Genomic DNA, 13,317 nt, shown 5'->3' with positions numbered 1-13,317 from the left:
CTAGTCATAGTTAAGTGGAAATCGAGGGAGAAGAGTGTTTCAGTCTCCATTAGGGTCATTTTCTTCCCCTCTTGGTTCACCTGAGCTCCCCCCTACATGAGGTCTCTGCACAAGCTTTCCTTGCCTCCCCTGATGAGGTGCCCCCATGAGTGTGCCCACTGTATCCTCCAGACATTCGCGTTCTGTCCGTCAACATAGGCTGAAATCCATTTTCTGCATGTTACAAAATGTAAACCTCATCCTGTTATTAAAAATGGCCAGAACTTGCCTCCTAATTCTGGACAACAGGCTCCATAGGCTCTACCGAAGCCTGCCCAGCCCAATTCTCCAACAGTCTTAGCCACATGCCACAGGTGTGTTTTGTTTTGATTTGGCTTTTTGAAGCAAACTTAGGATGCAAATCTCATCTCTTTCTCAACTTTACTGTATTCTCTACTTTCTGCCTCACTGCCACAAATTCCATTCTTCCTCAGTGTCTATATTCCTGTGGAAAAGTGGTCTTTCTATTTTTTACTTCTTGAACATTATGGTTAATGGTACATTAAGCCTGTGATAATAAACTTAAAGTACGTTATTGCAAAAATTAAGGGGTAAAAAAGGAAGGAGGTGAGAATGAGGGAGGGAAGGAGGAAAAAAGAAAGGAAATATGATTATCTTAGAATTGTATCTATGGGGCCAGCGCCGCGGCTCACTAGGCTAATCCTCCGCCTAGCGGCGCCGGCACACCGGGTTCTAGTCCCGGTCGGGGCGCCGGATTCTGTCCCGGTTGCCCCCCTTCCAGGCCAGCTCTCTGCTGTGGCCAGGGAGTGCAGTGGAGGATGGCCCAAGTGCTTGGGCCCTGCACCCGCATGGGAGACCAGGATAAGCACCTGGCTCCTGCCATCGGATCAACGTGGTGTGCCAGGCACAGCGCGCCGGCCACGGCGGCCATTGGAGGGTGAACCAACGGCAAAGGAAGACCTTTCTCTCTGTCTCTCTCTCTCACTGTCCACTCTGCCTGTCAAAAAAAAAAAAAAAAAAAAAAAAAAAAAAAAAAAAAAAAAAAAGAATTGTATCTATGAAATACTGAGATCTGCTCTCTAGGTTAATAAAAATAATTTTTTTTAAAAAAAGAAAGACTTCTTTGAAAAGTCATTTCTATCACCCAAATTTAATCAATTTTCTTTCTCATGAAAATTTTTATTTTCTTTCACAACACTTACCTAAATTTCTGATTATCTGACCAGTATTTTAATGTTTTCCTCTGCAGTCTTCATAAGTTTTATGAGGTCTGAAACCACTTTGGTTTTGTTCATCACTCCAGACGCATTGTCTGACACAGTGACTTGTACAAGGCAATGCTCAGAAATATCGGTTGAATAATAGTGTCTCTGTTACTAAGGTTCAATGTTCCAGGAGAGTGATGATTCCATACGACTTTGTAACACCTCAAATTGCCTACAGAAGATTCTCCCTAAATATTATATCCAATGGGAAACTTTCAAAGACAACCCAAATCCCTAAAAAAAAAAAAAAAGAATGGTATTAATCTTTCTTTGGTAATCTACATACACTGAAGAACTTGGTATGGCTTTAGCCTTACACTGACTGTTGAGATGTGGAGGCAAATCCCCCTTAGGGAACATGAGCCTTGCCTGCTCCGCTCCTGAGCACGACCTTCCCTTGTGAGTTCAGCTTCAGCTGAAGAAAATCAGTGCAGTGCGGTCTTGTCTCTTGGACACTTCCAACTGAAGGGTCGCTCATCTTTCCCATGTCTAGAAGCCCAGCTTCCTCACTGCAACTGGAGACAATTCTGATAGGCTGCCTTACCTCTGGAGCTCTCCCCAGAGCCCACACGGGCTGCCACACACACATATCATCTTTCACCCTCTCCCCTAATCACACACCTGTTTTTTGTTTCTTGGTTTCTTTTCTTTTTGCTTTCACTTCTAAGCCGTCTGATCTAAAACACCATGCCCAACAAAGGTCCTGCTTGATAAATTCCATTGCAGTGTTTGCTTTGTGGCAAATCCATCCATGACAAGAAAAGAAGTTAGATTTCTATGTACATAAAAGATAGCAGATAACAAACTGGCATGTAAACGTTGTGGCAATGTATATGTTATTACTAAAGAATTGTTCAGGCTATTAGATGAGTGCCATATGTTCTTTCCACAGCTTTATGTTAATAGCAACTCTGATAATGGATGTTTACAAACATTCACATTGTTGTCTTGGGTTCTGAAAGAATATTATTAAGCAGTATGATCTGTATTTGCCTGAAGAGAATATAAACATTGTTGAAGATGGTTTTATGTCAAAAAACAACATGAAGATGCACAGATATGCTATACTTATGCCATTCTAAGGCAGTTCTTGTTCACCTTTCCATGAAACGGGAGATCATCCATATAAGGGCACAGGTTCAGACTGTAAGGCTTGTAGCATAAACACATAGCTAGTTCACAGAAGGAAGGAGTGTTTGTTACTGAAATAAAAGAATGGTCCAGCTGACTTTAACAGTGGTTTTTCAGCTTGCTAGCAAAAATTGAACCCTTATTACTTTCTCCCTTACATGTTAATCATGCATAGTTTATCTTTAAGCAATTAGAATTAGACACATTTTTTTCTAAAGGAATAAGCATTCTCAGAAGGAGAAAGTAGCTTATTAGAAAATGTCTACAGCGAAGGGGCAGGCTTCCCCTGGGGTACATGGACTTCTCAACCCTTACAGTGAACACAAATCACCCAAAGGACCTAATCCAAATGCAGACTCTAATTCACGGGTTCTGTGTTGAGGCCTGGGACTCTGCATCTCTGACAAGCATCCAAGTGATGCTTATACTGCTGATCTGTAGACCACAATCTGAGAAGCAAGGAATAAAAACACACAATAACATGACAGGCCTCCTAGAATATGATTTATAAATAAGGCAATATTTTGGATACACTGTTCAGTGGAAACAAAGGACATACAACACATTTATGAAGGGAAAAAAATGCCCACAAACCCAGTCATGAAAACTAATTTAAAAAGTCATATAGCTAGTTAACTGCTATCCTTGTACAATAAGCACACCAACAAAACCAGTGAGTAGTTGTGGGAAGCAAATGAGAATCACTTCTGTAATTCATACTTCAAAATGTTAGGTATTTTTATAAATATGCATTATATGGAAAACAGAGTATCTGTAGGTTATTTTCATACTGTAGGAATGAAAATTTCTATTGTAATATGGGTACAAATGTTTGTAATATGTGTATATATGCACGAACCTGGGCATGTATGTGTCCATGTGTATCATTCACAGATTTCAAATTTTGTATGCCAAAGTTAATGTGATATACTTCAATGACAGATAATTCCAGTTTATGATTAAGATTCTATTCCAATTCATGCCTATTTCCTGAGTAAAATTCTTACTTTTCCTCTGCTTATGGAATTATTCCTACAACACAGAGACTTTCTGAAAGAACTTTACACTCAGTGTCTGAATATTAAAAACAAAGCGAATGTCAAGACAAACCCGATGTACTCGTGCACTGTATCCCTGAAAATGAGTTGTCACAGTGCAAAAGAAAAGAACACCTGTTCTGTCATTGCAATGAGGTCAACACAGCTCTACTAATGGCCTGCGTACATGGAATGGTTAGATATTAGGAATGAAACACATTTCTGAGATTCTTTTCCATTTGGATACAAAAACAATCAAATCAACGCACTGAGAACTGCACCGGTTGCTCTGTATCTCTTTGCTTATCTATTCTGCACAGCAACATGTGGGGAAGGTCCTGTTATCCTCATTTTATAAATGAAATAGAAATGTTAAGTGATCTATCCTTGGTCACAGAAGGAGACAGCTCCTACTTTCCCTGGAAAATGATAAGTAAAAATCCTCTTAGTATCTCTCAACCATGGATACAAATCACCTGGAGGCCTTATTGGGTCCCACCTCTTGGAGATTCTAACTAAACAGTCAGGTGCTTGGTCTTTAAAGTGTCTACGGTGACTCTAACGTGCACCAGAGTGCACAGCATCTGTGCTGGAGCACTGGAACCCCTGCTCTGACTCGACCCCTCAGCATAAGCAGATAGCCTCATGCCTCATTTCACGGAGACAGCAGGACAATCACACAGGCTCTCCTTCTACTTGTCACTGCCATATCAAGGCAGCAGGCAGGGATATTCTATCCACAGTCTCTCCACTTTTCCTTTGGTTTACACTAATTATATATATATATATTATATATATAATTATATATATATTATATATATATATTCTCTCTCCTTGTCTGTCTCTACCACCCCACACTAATGTTATTTGCACTTGAGTTTGGCATGCAGTGTTCTACATACACACTCCCCACTCCAGCAACCTTAACCAATGCACTGTTATCTCTTTATCACCTGCCTTAACCTCTCTCTCCATTCAATTCATTCTCAATTCTTTAGTTTTAGCCACTCCTTTTAAAAAATATTTTATGTATATGAAAGGCAGAAGAGTGAGAGAGAAAGAGAGAGACAGAGTCTTCCATCTGCTGGTTCAGCCCCCAAATAGCCTCAACTGCCTGGCCCAGCCCAGCAGAAGTCAGGAGCCAGGAGCTTCTTCCAGGTCTCCCACATGGGTGCAGTTCAGCCATCTTCCACTCCTCTCCCAGGCCAGCATCCATTGGAAGTGGAGCACCTGGGACTCCAATCAGCATCTACATGGGATGCAGGCACTGCAGGTGGCAGCTTAACCCACTATGCCACAACGCAGGCCCATTTCTACTCGTTTAAAACAAACAAACAAAAAAAAGCCCTCTTCTGTCAGCATATACACTTTTCGCCTATCCTGTGATCACCTCAGCCACATTTCTTCTCCCAGCTATCCACAATGGATGAGGACATCTGCCATTCATCTCTCCATGTACTATAGGGCCCATCGCTCGATACAGTCTACTCATCAAAATCACAATGCCACTTTTGCTCTAATACTTCACATTTCCTACTAGCATTTGACTTCTAGTTTCTCTCGATCCCTGCAGCACTGCACTTTTCTGGGGTGTCCTCCTGTCACTCATAGGTCCTTCTCAGCTCCTCCGTAGGGTTCGTGCGTCTTATGTGTATTGTTCCACTGGTTCTGTTCAGGGTTTGGTGCTTTTCTCACACTGTGTACTGCAGGGAGATGAAGACAGCACAAACACTGTGATGGACACAAACCCCAAATCTTGATGCCCTCTTTTATCAGTCTTGACCCATGGATTCATGTATGCAATTATATTTTAGACACATGCAAAACTACCCAAACTTACTACATCCAAGAACATTATCCATGGTCCCTAAAGCAATGAATGGCGACAAGACTTGGCTCCATCCTAGAAGTGTAACTTTATTATGAATCCTCTCTTCCCTACAAAGGCTTCTAATGATTCAATCGAAACCAATCATTAAGTCTTAATTCTTACACTTATCCTCTTGACATCAGCCTTGTCTATAAATTAGCAACCTCTAATTTATTCTTAGATTACTGTTCCTAACTTCCTCCTCTGCCCCTAACTTTGTTCCTTCTACTCCACAATCCACGCATGGCAGGCATCGGAATCGTCTGGAATACTAAAAAACATAGGAACGAAACAGACATCTTGCGGTATAACTGCTGTTTTTAGCCCCTGTTTATACTCCTGTGAAACTGTGGTCTTCCTACTGTTGCACTTGTTGAATAATATGGTTAGTGGTGAATTAAGCCTGTGATTATAGAATGGATCAAAATTACATCTGTGCAAAAGTTAAAGAAAAAAAGAAAAAGGAAGGGGAGGATATTGAGGGAATGAGAGGGGGAAGAAGGGAAATGTGGTTATTTTCTTAAAACTGTACCTATGAAATACATGAAAGATATTCTCTTTATAATAAAATTTTCTGAAAAACAAAAAGGAAAGTTGAATAAGAGAAACAAGAACCAGAGGAAACAAAAATAGATTTAAACTCTAAACAACAAAAAAAGGACAAATTGTAAAAGGTCACTTTCCCTAGTGAAACCTTTGATGGCCCCACATTTTGTTCAGAATAAGGTTCTTTTTTCTTTTTTTTAATTTGACAGGAAGAGTTATAGACAGTGAGAGAGGGAAACAGAGAGAAAGGTCTTCCTTCTGTTGGTTCACCCCCCAAATGGCTGCCACGCCAGCACTGCGCCGATCGGTAGCCAGGAGCCAGGTGCTTTCTCCTGGTCTCCCATGCAGGTGCAGGGGCCCAAGGACTTGGGCCATCCTCCCCTCCCTTCCTGGGCCAGAGAAGAGAGCTGGACTGGAAGAGGAGCAACTGGGAAGAGAACCAGCACCCATATGAGATGCCAGCACCGCAGGCAGAGGATTAGCCAAATGAGGCACTGTGCCGGCCCCCAGAATAAGGTTCTAACACAGTGATCTAGCTTGAGAGGTCCTTCATGGACAGACCCCCACTATACTTTCTATCTCTATCCCATGTGTTTCCTCCTTCACATTCAAAGAAATATCCATTACTTTGATTGGCTATTACACAATGTATACATGTACTGATACATCCTATAGCATACCACAAGTTGGTACAATTTTTATGTCATAAAATTTTTTGAAAATTAAAAATAAAATTTTTGAGAAAAATAATTTTGGAATTTGGCTACTAAAATGATGACATTCAAGAATCACTGTTAAGTGTAACAAATCTGTGGTTGTGCTTTTAAAAATGAATTTTGATCTGAGGGATCCTTGCTAAAATATTTATGGCTGAAGTGAAACGATAATATAATCTGCCACTTGAACAGATAGTGAAATAAATGAAAGAATAACTTCAAAAATTTTAAAATTATGAAAGAAAATGAGTTATGGACATATGTTTAAAAATTCCAATTAAAATGTAAAAAAAAAAGAAATATTCATAATCAACTTCTCAAATTTTTTAACCTTGCTGATATCTAAGGCTAAGCCCAGGCCTGGTCCTTTTTCCTCCTGTCTTCACCTCGGCCCCTTCTGGAACACTTCACTCATCTCTCAGGTTTCGTTCAACAGTAGATGCTCACACTTTGGACTGTGTCCATCTCTGCACTGGGACTCTGTCATGTCTTACTGCAGAAACCTAAGAGAACTGTTGAACTTCTCCAACGTGCAGGCACCTCCTCTTCAAAATGAGAGGAACAGAATGCACACCTCATAGAACTCTGTAGCCCTTACGTGAAACAATGCCTGGGAAGCGGTTGGCACGCTGCCTGGGGCACATTGCCAACAAATGCTGTTAATCACGTGTCTCAGCGACCCCAGCAATGCTTTTGGACAGAATCCTAACTGCTCTCACCAAGGCCTCGACTGCTCCTGTCACTGTCCCCATGCCATGCGATGATGATGTCTTTATTATTATGATTATGTATTGTGTTTTCCACTACACTGAAGCTCTTGAGAGTCGGGGGTACCGTCATTTTATTTACTACTGCATTCCTGACACCTGATGCACATGAGCTTCTAACAGCACCAGGTAGACATTAATTCAATAAAAGCACATGAGCTTAAAAATTTAAAAGATCTCTTTTCCAAATTAACGGGGCATTCACTTTTCAAATTATGACACTGTTCCTGGAAAAGATGATAATCATAGTGTATGTGAATATATAAATGTATTAAATTAAACTATTTAAGAATGATCTAACGTTAGGCTTAAATGTATAATTTGGGACATGCTCAGGCTGACTTGCCCCAAGTGGTGGAGTTGGAAGCATACCAGGGGATTCCAATTCAATCCCATCGAGGTGGCATGTACCAATGCCATCTCACTGTTCCAGGTGATCAGTTTCAGTTCACAGTTGGTCATGGTGGAGGGACTGGGAGTCAAAGGGAGCACATAGACAAGTCTAGTACCTGCTAATGCTAACCGATGGAGTAAATAAAGGGGAGAGTGATCCAACATGGGAAGTGAGATACTCAGCAGACTCATAGAATGGCAGATGTCCTAAATAGCACTCTGGCCTCAGAATCAGCCCTAAAGGCATTCGGACCTGGCTGAAGAGCTCATGAGAGTATTTCAGGCATGGAAAGCCAAGACACTCTGGCAAAAGATCTCTGCGAGTGAGATCCCAGTGGAAAGAACAGGTCATCAAAGAAGGAGGTACCTTTCTCTGAAGGGAGGAGAGAACCTCCACTTTGACTATGACCTTGTCTAAACAAGATAAGAGTCGGAGAACTCAGAGGGCTTCCATAGCCTTGGAAACTCATGACTGGAGCATAGGGAGATTACTGATGCCATAGACAGGAGTGTCAATTGGTAAAGTCAACAACAGGAGTCACTGTGCACTTACTCCTCATGTAGGATCTCTATCCTTAATGTGCTGTACATTGAGATTTAATGCTATAACGAGTACTCAAACAATATAATTCACTTTGTGTTTCTATGGGGGTGCAAACTGTTGAAATCCTTACTTAATGCATACTAAACTGATCCTCTGTAAAAAAAAAAAAAAAAAAAAAAAGAAATTATCAATTCCCAACTTGACTCTCACTGGGATTAAACATGACAATAGGTCTGCTCTGATTTCATCATCATTTAAAAAAAATCATCTATTATTTTTCACTTTATGTTTCTGTGTGGGAGCAAACTGTTGAAATCCATACTTGATGTATACTAAGCTGATCTTCTGTATATTAAGATAATCAAAAATGAATCTTGATGTGAATGGAAGGGGAGAGGGAGTGGGAAAGGGGAGGGTTGTGGGTGGGAGGGACGGTATGGGGGGGAAGCCATTGTAATCCATAAGTCGTACTTTGGAAATTTATATGCATTAAATAAAAGTTTAAAAAAAAAAGAATAAGAAAAAAAAAGGCTTAAATGTTTTCAACTTAAGACGTTAGTGTTGTAAACATAAAGGATAAATAAATTCATAGATAAATGTGGCAAAACACTAAGTAGCTATAGCACCAAAATTTTGTTTGAAAAGGAGAATCTGACATTGGGAAATATTGGTGTCATATCAATAATTTCCACAGTAGCATGCAGGTCTGTTTAAAAACTAGAAATTGAACTGGCATATGATCCAGCAATCTCACTACTGGGTATAGATCCCAAAGACATGCAATCATTCTGTCAAAGAGATACCTGTTCCACCATGTTTATTGTAGCATGATTCACAATGGTCAAGATATAGAATCAATGAAGGTGTTAATCATCAGATGAATGGATAAAGAAAACACAATGGAATATTATTCAGCTACAAAAAAAAGAATTAAATCTTGTCACTTACAACAAAATGGATGGAACTGGAGGGCATCATGTTAAATGAAACAACTCAGACACAGACACGTGAATATCACATTTTCTCTCCTATATGATAGCTAAAAAACAAACAGAAAACACACAGTGGTGACTACTAGAGGCTGGGAAGTGTGGTAGGGGGAATGGGTGGGCTGAGTTGAGATAATGAATACCACCAAACCAGAGTTAGTCAAAGGACTAAGTTACTCCTGTGCACAATTATTTGGGAGACTCTAGCTCCCAATAACATGGTAAATAGTGTATGAAAAAAAAAAAAAAACAGAAGAGAGAAGGACCAGGCCTCCAATCATAAAGTGATGCCACACTAGGGGGGATCTTCAATACCTTGCTTTGATCTGTACACACTATAAACGTTTTGAAATGTCAGAATCCCATAAATGGAACAGCTACAACCATAAATATGTACAATTATTATGAATAAAAACTTTTAGCTAAAAATCAAAAGTTTTTAAAATTTCAAAAACCAGTAATTTTCAGTGAACTACATTGCACACTTTGCTTATTTTGCAAATGCTATGTGAAAGCTGTACAATTGGCCGGCACTGCGGCTTACTAGGCTAATCCTCCACCTGCGGCACTGGCACCGCGGGTTGTAGTCCCGGTTGGGGCGCCAGATTCTGTCCTGGTTGCTCCTCTTCCAGTCCAGCTCTCTGCTGTGGCCTGGGAAGGCAGTGGAGGATGGCCCAAGTGCTTGGGCCCTGCACCTGCATGGGAGACCAGGCGGAAGCACCTGGCTCCTGGCTTTGGATCAGCGCGGTGCACCGGCTGTAGCGGCCATTGTGGGGTGAACCAATGGAAGGAAGACCTTTCTCTCTGTCTGTCTCTCTCTACTGTCTAACTCTGTCAAAAAAAAAAAAAAAAGCTGTACAATTTTCATGTTACTATTAAGACCATGTAAATTTTCTCCACAGTATACTTTAAGTCTAACGTAGGTTTTTCTCCCTGTATGGAATACCTACCCAAATCATCTTCAAAAGTGGGTTGTGGGGACAGGCTTTGACACAGTGGTTAAGACACTGTTAAATATGCCTTCATCCCATATCAGAGTACCTGGGTTCCAGTCACAGATCATTTTTTTTAAGATTTATTTATTTGAAAATCAGAGTTACAGAGAAGGACAGCAGAGGCAGAGAGAGAGAGAGAGAGAGAGAGAGAGAGAGATACACAGATATAGATCTTCCATTGGCTCAATCAGCAAATGGCTGAAAAAGCTAGGGCTGGGCCAGGCAGAAGCCAAGGTCTTCATCTGGGACTCGCACGTAGGTATAGGGGCCAAAGGATTTGGGCCATGCTCGGCTGCTTTCCCAGGCACATTAGCAGGGAGCTAGACTGGAAGTGGAGCAGCCCAGACTAGAGCTGGCGCCCACATGGGATGCCAGCACTGCAGGCAGTGGCTTTACCTGCTATACCATAGTGCTGGCCCCAGCTCTGCTTCTGATTCCAGCTTCCTGCAACTGTGCACGCTGGCTGTGGTTGGGCATGTTTGCCACCCTTGTGGTAGACTTCTGTTGAGTCCCCAGCTCCTGGCTTTGACCTGTTCAGCCACAGTCACTGCAGGGATTTGGGAAATGAACCAGTGGGAGGAAAATCTGAGTCTCTTTGTCTCTAACCCACTCCGCAGACCCACCGCCATCTCTGTCTCTCAAACAATACTAATGAAATACACTGTGAAGACTGGCTAAAAGACCATGAGGTTCTGTAACCAGTGTTATCTGTGCAAATGGTATTAATTGGGCAGAAGTTATATAATAAACTCTCTATGTTGAAATGTTGTGATGGTGAAAGCTAAAAAAAGAGATTGTTCTTTTCTAAGATGAAGTACAGAGCAGTTTGTACCTAACCAGCAGGTGAATCCTTTAAGAAAGAAAATAGGTGGGGCCAGCGCTGTGGCTTGTGGGTAAAACCACCACCTGCACTGCCAGCCTGCATCCCATATAGGCACTGGTTCGAGCCCCGGCTGCTCCACTTCCGATCCAGTTCCCTGCTATGGCCTGGGAAAGCAGTAGAAGATGGCCCAAGTGCTTGGGCCCCTGCACCCACATGGGAGACCAGGAGGAAGCACCTGGCTCCTGGCTTCAGATCGGCACAGCTCCAGGCTTCTCAGCCATCTGGGGAATGAATCAGCGGATGGAAGACCTCTCTCTCTCTCTCTCTTTCTCTCTGCCTCTCTGGAACTCTGCTTTCAAATAAATAAGTACACCTTTAAAAAGAGAGAGAGAGAGAGAGAGAGAAAATAGCTTCATGTCTCGTAGAAGGTAATTTGCAAAAATTTTTGTATAGTGTTACCAGTAAACCCTCCTTTGAAAATTCACATTAAAAAATACTTCGAAAGAAGAAAAAAAGCCAAATCCATCAAGTTACTTATTGCAATAGTTCTCCAAACACAGGGATAAAACTGAAAAAAATGTATATTCAAAATGAGAAAAGGCTTTAATATGTTTCCCTTAAAATTGAAATTATAATGACATCACAAACATTTTTTCTATTGCTATGTAAATAAAACAGAAAATATTTTATGTATATTCATTTAATTATATGAAAATTATACATTCATATCAAAAAGAAATGTGACAATATGGATAGGTGATCAATAACTTATTATTGTATAATTTTTAATGTTCATTTTAATAAATGTAAAGTATGAATATTTATTATATTTGCCTTTTAAAAATTTCTCAAATATAAACACACTGTTCTAGTGCTTTACTATTAGATTATCTTTTCCAGAAAAAAAGAGCTTGCTAATCTAGTCCTTAGTGGACAAAACCATTATATTTTTTGTTTTCATAAATGATTCTTTGTGTTGTATTTTGTTGAAAATGAGCACATCTATATCACAAGCCTAAAGTGTACAAAGTAGAAAGACAGATTTCCATACCAGTGAATTTACCATTGTATGTTCTTGAATCACAATTTATACAAAGTGAAAAATATTTTATTTTGTGAAATGTGCAGAATATGTAAGTAGTATTCTAGGTAAAAGACACACCATTCATACATTCTTCAATCTAAATTATGATTATTAACATCATATTTAGCTAAAGAGGTGATTAATGTGAAAAAAAAAAAACTGAATATAAGGGGTGCTCTGAAGCTATATCCCAGCTCCTCACTTACTAAACTATGTGACTTTAGGCAAGTCATTTAACACCTCTTGCGTCAAATTGCTCACCTGGATTATTACCCTGAGCCTATAGAGTGGTTGTCAGCACAAAAAATGTTTGTCAATGGAAAACACGTAGAAACTAAATGGCAGGTAGTAACATATAAATGTTTGTATAATTGCTCAAATTTAGAGCTAGGCTTTATTTTTCTGTGTGTTATATAATGTACTCTACAAAGCATGGCAAGAAATAAATACTGTTTTCTTCAAAGAAAGTCCTAGAAAATTCTGTGCCTGAAGATTTTTGACTTTAGGAAGGTCACTTACTTCTCTGAGTATTAGCTGCCACTAAGAAAACATGACATGTTTTAGATAGGATTAAATGATCAATATAGTAGGAATCAATGTAATATTATTAATATGTTATCTCCCAAATTTTATATGGCCTTGCATAGTATCTAATAGAGGAGATAGTTTGCAAATAATAATTTTAAAAGTAGGCATAATTGGGTCCAAAATTGTTTTTCCAGAGGACACAAATTTATTTTAAAAAATCAACAGGTAAAATTTCATGAGTTGTCATTATTCCTGATACATTAAATATTCTGCTTTCTAGACTAAAAAATATCAGTGTGTGTATAGAAAGGACTGTGGTCATCTGATTTAAATATATCTTCACAGAAAAAAAAAATGAATCTCCAAAGTGCAGTGATCCTTGAAATCAGAAGTGTTAATACTTTGTAATCTTGCAATTCATACTTTCCAGGAATGGTAACACCCTCAAGTACTAATTTACTATGAAGAAAACACACCTTGTTATTTTCAGTGAGTGTAGGCTTCATACAAAGCAGTGTTTGAAATACCCAAGAATGTTGTGTAGATGTATTTTAAATTAGAACAAAAACAGACACACCTTAGGCAAGACTTAATCTAAGAGAATGATGATAAGATACCAAATTAATTCT

General features: G+C 39.8%; 1 protein-coding gene and 1 long non-coding RNA gene across 2 annotated transcripts in view; both read right to left on the bottom strand.

Annotated features, from left to right (window-relative positions):
• LOC138844537 (uncharacterized) overlaps window positions 1-8,711 on the bottom strand; it is a 53,839-nt gene extending 45,128 nt beyond the window's left edge. Inside the window, exon 1 of the long non-coding RNA XR_011380456.1 lies at window positions 1,203-8,711. This is a non-coding gene — a long non-coding RNA (uncharacterized lncRNA). The remainder of the gene's footprint in view (window positions 1-1,202) is intronic.
• The window catches only part of MDGA2 (MAM domain containing glycosylphosphatidylinositol anchor 2), an 896,755-nt gene that overhangs the window by 845,902 nt on the left and 37,536 nt on the right, over window positions 1-13,317 (bottom strand). The window lies entirely within an intron of this gene.

This window comes from Oryctolagus cuniculus, chromosome 12, assembly GCF_964237555.1.
Source record: "Oryctolagus cuniculus chromosome 12, mOryCun1.1, whole genome shotgun sequence".
Classification (NCBI taxonomy): domain Eukaryota; kingdom Metazoa; phylum Chordata; class Mammalia; order Lagomorpha; family Leporidae; genus Oryctolagus; species Oryctolagus cuniculus.
Note: the sequence above shows the minus strand (reverse complement) of the source record. Positions and strands in the feature narration are given on the sequence as shown.